The following is a 9395-nucleotide window of genomic DNA, read 5'->3' on the forward strand; positions in this document are numbered from 1 at the left end:
ACACAGACACTACAATTTGCTAATAAAGTCTCTATTGTGTCAAGAACTGTAAAGGGTTTGAGATTTCATTGTCCTTGCAAGCCAACAGGTTAGCTGTTACAGTTTCATGGATACTGGTAGAAGACACAGGACTCCTGGATCAGAGAAAAAGGGCTCCATCACTAGGAACAGAGTAGGCACCATGAACATTAGCATATTTTCATTGGTCCTTCTTACTCCCAAGTTACATGGAGGCAGACAAGGGGTCCAGCTGACACCTGTACATGCAGGAGGTTGTGTCACAGGACAAGCAACCAGGGCCAAGGGTTCAACAATTTTTGACAAGCAGTCATCATTGTAGACAGCAGTATATGAAAGCCAGTCCTCCTCCTCTTGAAGAGCAAACAGTTACATGATAATCAGGCTGCAGTCACCTTGACTTAGTTGCCTATGTGGCTCACTGCAAAAACTGCTCAGTATCACTACACTTAGATGCCTTGCACTCTATGTGGTCTGCAAGAATGGGCATAGGTGCTCAGGATCCAGTGAACACTGCCTCTCTCAATAGTTGTTGGACATTTTGACCACTTACATGTTTTATTATTTTAAACATCACAGTAAACAGTCTTGTGTTTAAAATTCTATTTCTCTCATAGGATAAATTTCTCTCAGGATAAATTCTTGAAAATTAATTACATGGTTAAAAAAACATTTTAAGCTTTTCACAATCATTTCACTTGAGAAATTGTATGAAAAAGTCAATTTCCCCAAAACTTTCCAATATTAGGTATTTTTATATGTCTAAAATTTGGATACAAAAAAAAAAAGAAAAAACAAACTCATTGCCATCAAGTTGGATCAACAGCACTGGTGGCACAATGGTTAAGTGTTCAGCTACTAACCAAAAGATTGGCAGTTTTAACCCACCTAGTTTATCTGTAGAGCTCTGTTTGTGCAGTCCCTAAGGCATTTGACTGCTAACCAGGAAGTTGGTGGTTCAAACCCACCAGCAACTCCATGTTAGAAAGACTGAATAATCTACTTCTGGTACCCAATAAAGGCTGGAACTGACTCAATGGCACTGAGTTTTTCTTTTCTTTTTTTGGTTAATTGCTGGGCAGGAGAATATTTGGTCCTGCGAAATCCCATGGGGCAGTTCTATTCAGTCCTATAGGGTTGCTATGTGTTGGAATTGACTTGAGAGCACACAACAACACTTATGATTAACTTGTAATTAGCATGCTTTTGATTTTTACTGAAAACATTTGTATATATGTATTAGAATTTATACGTTTTCTTTTATGAATTATCCATAATAGCATCCATATTTTTTCTCTTCAGATGTTATGGATTTTCTTAGTGAATTATAAGCCCTCAAGCCCACTGTCATTGAGTGGATTGCAACTCATAGTGACTCCCATTGGATTTCCAAGGTTGTAAATCTTTAGGCAATATACATTGCCTCATCTTTCTACCAAGAAGCAGCTGGTGAATTTGATCTACTGACCCTCTGGTTAGTAGCCAAATGCCTTACCCAGTATACCATCAGAGCTCCTTATTGAATTGTTGATTATATATATAAATATATATGAGTTGACATATTTCTAGTAATCCATCTGTGCTTCTCCATTATTCAGTGATATCACTATACATATATTGCCTATTTTTGTCCAAAATTATTTTAATATTAATCTGTTGTTGAAAGAATTAATCATTTATAATTACTTCCACATAGAGAAGGCCACTGTAAAGTATCTTATTACCGTCTCTTTGGGGAATCTGCAATTAGCATCACCCATTTTGGAAAGATCATCATGCTGATCAAATAAAGGATACATTCCAATAAAGTTTAGGATTGGGGATTCTTAAGACAGGAGGAAGGTTGAAGGAAAGTTCCAAAACATTTTGAGCTCTGTGCTAACTCTTTGGTGCTGATGGTTCTTCCTCAACCCCAACCAGGGTTCAGTCCTGTTTCAATGTAAGCCCATAATTTCAAAGATAGAATTTGTACTGGGTATCAAAATCTTACTTTACTTGGCATGTATTTTTTTTTTTCTATTAAAAAAAAAAAGAAGAAGAAGAACATATTTCTTGAGGCTCTTTTGTTCTTTTGTGACATTATTTCTACTAACTATAATAGAACCTTACATAGCAGGGTTAATGCAGAATATAGAAATACTATTACATGTGAAAATCAAAACAACTACTCTCAATTTTGCTCTTCTTCCCAATCCTGCTCTGCTACTTTTATTCTTGGCTCTCTCAAGCTCACTTCTCCCCTCTGCCTTTTTATGACTAATAATAGCATCATACTAGCTCCAGTCACACTACACTTAAAATTCTAGTCATCAAGGAAAGAATTTGTGAAGTTCCACTAAACTATACAATCATGTAATCTGCATGCTCATAATTCTAACAATCCCAAAACAATCTTCTGATTTTCCTTCAAAATAAACTATGGACTTCCTGAAAACTATCCTTTATATGAGAAATTTTATAATACATGGGTACAATAATGAAGATATCGACTAGCTTTTAGTCTTCGGATGAGATCCGTGATCTCTTGAGCACATATTGACCTTGACATTATTTTAGATTATATTTAGCTCAGCTCAATAAATCTGGATTATTAATATCAACTGTAGTCAATATCTTCTTATTACAGTTAGAAAACAAATGAGTAAGCCAGACTTTTAATAGAGATCAGCAGCAGCATAATGTTTTCTCATTAGGAGGTTTTAAATTTTAGTTCTATAAATTCCCTGGGTTAAAATTACTAAATATTTATAAAACCAAATCCATTCTTTCTGTTACATGACAATATAGATAGAATCTACTACTAAGGAAAAAATTCAGCTGTTCAAACCCACCAGCTGAACTTCCAGAGAAAGATGTGGCAATCTGCTGCTGTAAAGATTTGCAGCTTTGGAAATCCTGTGTTGCAGTATCACTCTGTCCTATAAGCTGGCAATCAGTTGAAATCCACTTGAGAACAACAAGTTTTTATTTCTGGTATCTAAGAATGGTTATAAAAAAAATCAAACAAAAAGCAATATTTCCATATTAAATTATTTGCTATGAAATGTGAACACTTGGAGTTCATTAAAAATCCACAGAGAACTTTATTGAGTTACCCAGGCCAGAGCTGATAAACAGTCATTGAGCCTGTAGGAAATAGTCCTCTGGTGTACAGGTGATCCAAGGTGGATGTGCAAAAGGTGCCACAATGGACACAGGCCTGGGGTGTGTAGTGTCTGCTCTGGGAAAGCCATGAGAAACAACCCTCCAGGATACAGAGGAGCCAAGGCTGTTGGGTGGGCACACGGAGGGAGTCAGGTACCACCACTTCAAGTTTAAGTTCTGACATATGATGAGCACACTGGAAGAGCCACAGGAAGGTGGTCACTGAGAATGGGCCAAGGCCACAAGATTGCTGTGGGACTGTGTGCTCTGGGCATGTGAGTGGGAGATTGCACCACTAGATGTCCCTACACACATGCACAGCTGACCCATTGTGCTACTTGAGCAAGAAACTTTTAGCGTCCTGAAAGTTTAACATTGTGCTCATTGGAAGATAAAAATGGTTAGGAGAATCTAGTTCTTTTGTATAGAACAGGTAATAAAGGTTGAATTTAGACCTGAGAAGCAATAAATTGATAACTCTGTTGTTCAACACTTTTCTTATATTGATCATTATTATTTCTTCATTTAGGAGCTCTGGTAGCATAGTGCCTAAGGCACTTGGCTGCTAACAGGAAGGATGGTGGTTCAAACCCACCAACCACTCCTTGGAAAGAAGGTTGGGCAATCTACTTCCATAGTGATACCACCTTGGAAACCCAAGGAGGGGTCACTATGAGTTGGTCCCACTTGATGGCACATAACATTTCTTCATTTGCAAATTGTCTATTCATGTCATTTTCATATTTTTCTCCTATAATGCTTTTATTACTCTTGTTTCCAAGAATCTTTTACATGTCAAGTATATCAATTTATCTAGCTCATTATTTATATTTTTATGAAATTTAGACATAAAGGAGCTTTAATTTATATGTATAAAAATATATTAATCTTTTCCTGTGGGATTTCTTTTGTCTAAGTGATTAGAAATAATTTTTCCTATCTAAGATCAGACAAATTAATCACTCATATTATATTCTAGTCTATTTTCTTCTCAAAGTTTAACCCTTAGGAGCTTTCTTTGGTATCTGAAGTGAGGTACAAATCTAATTTTATTCTCTAAATTCTTTCTAATTATCCCAAAGGCTAAATGAGCTATCCTTATCCCTCCATTTTTTTTTTTTTACTTTATGTCACATTATTAAATATTTTATGTTTATAGAAAGGAATAAAAATGATTTCATATATATATATATATAAAATGTTAGTACATTCTCAAGGTATCTTAAAGTTTTTTAAAAAAATGAAATGTTAGAGAGCTACAACCTCTCTGTTCATTCTGTCCACCTCTATCATTCCTCAGAAACAACTAATGTCCTAAAATTGGTATGTATATTTAACCTGCATGTTTTAATATTTTTATTATATATGCATGAATGTATTTAAATCATACCATATTGGTGGTTTTAAAATATGTACATAAAATATATTCTATATAACTTCTGGTATTTTTTTTTTTTTTAACTCAGCATCACTCTTCTCAGAAGTACCTATATTCATTCATTTTAATATTGTTTAATATTGTTCTGAAGTATTCTATTTTATAAATAAATCAGAGTTTATTTGCCTATTCCCTACTTTAGAGACAGTATGAACCAAAATAATTGCAATGACTTACCCTCTCACTCACAACACATGAGGGTCACCTTACCTGCGCAACTCCACAGATAATTAATGTTATCAGAATTTATTTTTGTACATATGATGAGTATAAAATGTTATGTCATTGCTATCTTAATTTATATGTTTACTTAGTGATAGTGAAGTTACATTTATCAGCCAATCAAATTTACTCTTCTGTGAATTTCCTGTTCAGAAACTTTGCCCATTTTTACTAAAGAAACATTTAACCAGGAGGTTAATTGTTTTGAATTTGATGGAGGTCTGAGGTGAAGACACATTAATTTACACAAGGAACCCAGGTTCCTCTTTAGAGGAAAAGTAATGAAGACACTAAGGTCTACATTACAGAAACCTTGGTATGGTGTCACACTTTTGGAAATGATTACAATAACTGTAATAGTCATAGTCATAGTAAGAGCAGGAGCTTGTTGTTGTTGTTGTTATATGCTGTGGAGTTGGCCCCGACTCATAGTGACCCCTCCTTGGGTTTTCGAGGCAGTATCACTACGGAAGTAGGATTGCCCAACCTTCCTTCCAAGGAGTGGCTGGTGGGTTTGAACCGCCAGCCTTCTGGTTAGCAGTCAAGTGCCTTAGGCACTATGCTACCAGAGCTCCCGAGCATACATGCATGCATTTCCCACAAATCTTCTAGGTTTTCCAGTCACTCTGCATGATGTGTGTTGACTTATTTAATTTTCTCAACAACCCTCTGAGATAAATTCAAATATTATAGTTAAGGAAACTGAGGTTGAGAATGTTATAAACTTGGTTTAAATCACATAGCTAAAATAAAGCAAAGACAAAATTAAAATCTAGGTCACATGACTCCAAAATCTTAACTAGGCACTCTATACACTGAACACCAAGATGGGGCACTACTGAAGCAACACAGGAACTTAGACTAGAAAGACATCACAACCAAGTGAATGGACATCCGTGAATTGAACAGGACCAAGCTTAAATAGTGACACTGGAAATGAGAAACCATATAAGCAGAGGACTGATGTAAGTTTCTAATTAAAATATTGTTGGTAGCCTTCAGCCTGAGGGAACCCCCTGAAGAACTTGGGGTAGTAGGGAAAGAGAAGACTTCAAATCTGAGATATTGGACTTCCTGCTAATAAGGACACATTGTTGTTTAAATGACTAATTGGCAAATGCCAAAGGGGCAGGGAAGCCACATCTTCAGACTTCCTCTAACCCCACAAGAGGAAGACAGAATCACCATCAGCAGCCCAAAGCCTATTCCTGTGAGGCAAGACATGCTGTCTCCCTCCAGCCCTTTCACCAACCTGACACCAACTGTTCCTCCCATAGCAGCCAACACCTCTCTGCTGGGTTTGACAATTCACTCCAGTGGCCACACAGAACTCACAGATTATGGGATTTATTAGAGAAAACCAGACTACAATTCAAGCTCAGAAATGCACCAGGCTCTTGCAGCCTGCCCTCTCACTCAGCAGTACATCACTCTCTCAGCAGTGTGTTTCTCTTGTGTCTCTGTCTTAGCAGTGCATGTCTCTCATGTCTCTTACTTAGCAGTGTGTGTCTCTCATGTATCTCAGGAGTACATTTCTCTCAGCAGCATGTCTTTCTCAGCCAGCAGACCAAGAGACTTCTTTTGCCTCTATGAGGGCTCCTTTTGAGCCTGGCAGAATGACCAAACTAACCAATCCCAACATCAGAATTCTATACACCTGAGAGACAGTGAAATTCCCAGAAGATTGCTTCATGCTGGTTCAACAGAAATACCCCAGGTAGATAACTTTAACAATAAGGAGCTACTCAGTTGCTCACGGCAAATTCCAAAATGAAGTTTACAAAGACTTATGGCTAAAAAAGCCATATTATGTAATTTACTATACCACAGCAAATATCAAGATGATGTGATTGTGGTGCAGGGAATTATTTAAGATAGCCCTTCTAGCCATGTCTTTATAACTCCCACCAAGTGACTAGGTTTGGCAATGAAAATGTGAGGTGCTTGTGGCCCACCAAGGGTATCAGAAAGCTTGATAATAGTGTAAATAAGGTACATGTTACCTTTGTGGGATTGAGACCATGTGAATAAGGTATATGGATCCTTAACATGGGGATTGGTCAGTTTTGCCATCCTGCTAAGCTTAAAATGAGCCATTCCAGAGGTAGGAAGGAAGGATCTCATGACCATCAAGAAAGAAGACCCAGGTGTGGAGCATAGAGTTTCAACCCAAGATCCTTCACTGAACCTTCTACACACAGGAGACAGAGAGAACTATAACACTTTGCTGAGACAGCTAGAGATTGAGAGAAGCAGTGGCAGACAAACTATGACAACATAACAAGAAGGCCAGCAAGAGACCTGGCAGGAGATGATACAGTGGGCTTTCAGACCCATGGAGCAAGAAAGCTGATCACCTTTGGGTCAAGGCTTAGTATTGTAGGGAAGTGTCTCTGGGCACTGTCTGGCAGAGCTAAACATTCTTTGTAACACTTGCCCAAGTGGGGTATAGGCCAACTGGTCCCAGGGCTCAGAGGCTGAGGACCAGAGAGGTGACCTGACCATGGCACTGCTAAGAAGACACTTACCTGATCAAAGAACTATATCTTGAGGTTTCTGATCCTGAATTGTAACTTATTACTTCCCTAATAAATCCTAAAATCACGTCTGGGAGTTCTGTGCAGCCTCTGCAATGAATTGCTGAACTCAGTAGAGAAGTAGAAAGTGCCATAGAAGGGAGAGTTGGTGTCAGAATCACTTAAAAAAAAGTAATAAAAGGTTGGAGGATGAAGGCATGTCTGACCTCTGCCTCACAGGAATGAGCTTTGGACTGTTGATCTTGATCATTCTTCTCCTTTATGAAGTTAGAGAAAGTCAGATGCCTCCTCCACACTATTTTTTACAATGATACATTTGCACCTGTACTTGGTGAATTGAGTCATTAAAAAAACAAAAAGGATAAAGAAACCAAACCCACTGTCATTGAGTCCATTCTGACTTATAGCAACCCCCTTGGGGTTTCCAAGGCAGTAAACTTTATGGAAGCAGATTGCCCAGTCTTCCTTCTCCAGAGTGGCTGGGGGGTTTGAACTGCTAACCTGCTCATTAGCAGTCAAATGCCTTAGGCACTACGCCACCAGAGCTCTTTTTGAATTGAGTCATATATATATGTATGTATATATATATATATATATATATATATATATATACATACATACTATAATATATATTCATATACATTAGTGGATATTTATAACTGATTCTTAGAGGAAGGTTGAGATGTTTGAAACATGACCATAGACTTTTGAGTTGACAGAACAAATAATAACCTATCCCCTGCCATAATATAATAGAGGAAGAACATGGTACACATTGTCAAGTAGAAAGGACATAGTTTAGGGCCGGTCCACTATAATACTTCTTATTTCTTTGTTTAGTATATCATTTGGAATCAAGGACTAGTCAGTGACTTAGAGCCTAGTATAAGCTTTATAATCTTTAGTCTTTCCTACTCATAATTTATCTAAATTGATTTTTTTTTTTTAGAAATTTAAAAAGGAAAGCACCTTGCTGTTCCTTTTTTGTTCAAAAGAGAACACTAGTTTGAAATGAGCCTTACAATTATATTCATGAGATTTCTCCATCTTTATATCAATAGAAACTACTCAATTATAATTAATCATTTTAAAGAACGTATTATTGCTTCTTATAAATCAGCTGCTGCTCCTAATTTTACAAAATGCATTTCAATGAATTCTCATCCTCACTGTTGTATATTTCCATTTTTTAAAATTTCTTTCTTAATTCCTGGAACTAAAAAGAACCTTAGAAATCCTCTAGCCCAATTTTAATGATAAGGAAATTGTCACGGAGAAAAGTTAAGGAACTTGTTCAATGTTTTGTCTTTTATTAACAGCAGACCTAGGGAAAAATAAAATAAATAAATTAATTAAAATAATAAAAAAGACAGTTTCTAGACTATTTCAACTGTTCTTTTCACTACTTGAAAGATCTCTTTCAAAACTCCTACTTAGAGCCAGAAAAAAAAACATGTTCCACACACATTTATGCATTCATCACTTTAGTATTTTTTTAATTGAGGATAGGATATAGAATTGAGATACAGATAGATAGATAGATACAGATAGATGTATAGATATGTATTTGCCTCAAATCTTTTGTTAATTTGCCCTCCTCCTTCAGTTGCTGAACAGCGAGTGGTCTCAAAACTAGGTTATAAGGACAATCTTCAGTATCCCATCCTTAAAGGTTCATTCTCGTTGAGGAAGTTTCTCTTTGAATAAGTAAATCACAATTTAATATTTCATCTGAAATTTATTAAGTTCATAATATTTTACAGGGATTCTTTTGAGTCCTGGGATTACTAATGTGAAAGTAACATCTATACTGCTTTCAAAACCTCACTGTCAAAACCAACAGCCAACATTATTCTCAATGGAGAGAGATTGAAACCATTCCCCTTGCAAATAGGACCCAGAGAAGCATACCCTCTATCACCATTTCTATTCAACATTGTGTTGGAAGTCATAGGCAGGCCAATAAGGTAACAAAGGGAAACAAAGGCATCCAAATTGGTAAGGAAGAAGTCAAACTATCCCTATTTGCTGATGAT

The sequence above is a fragment of the Orycteropus afer genome, unplaced genomic scaffold (genome assembly GCF_000298275.1).
Source record: "Orycteropus afer afer isolate SDZICR_OR568_19922 unplaced genomic scaffold, OryAfe1.0 scaffold00143, whole genome shotgun sequence".
Lineage (NCBI taxonomy): Eukaryota > Metazoa > Chordata > Mammalia > Tubulidentata > Orycteropodidae > Orycteropus > Orycteropus afer.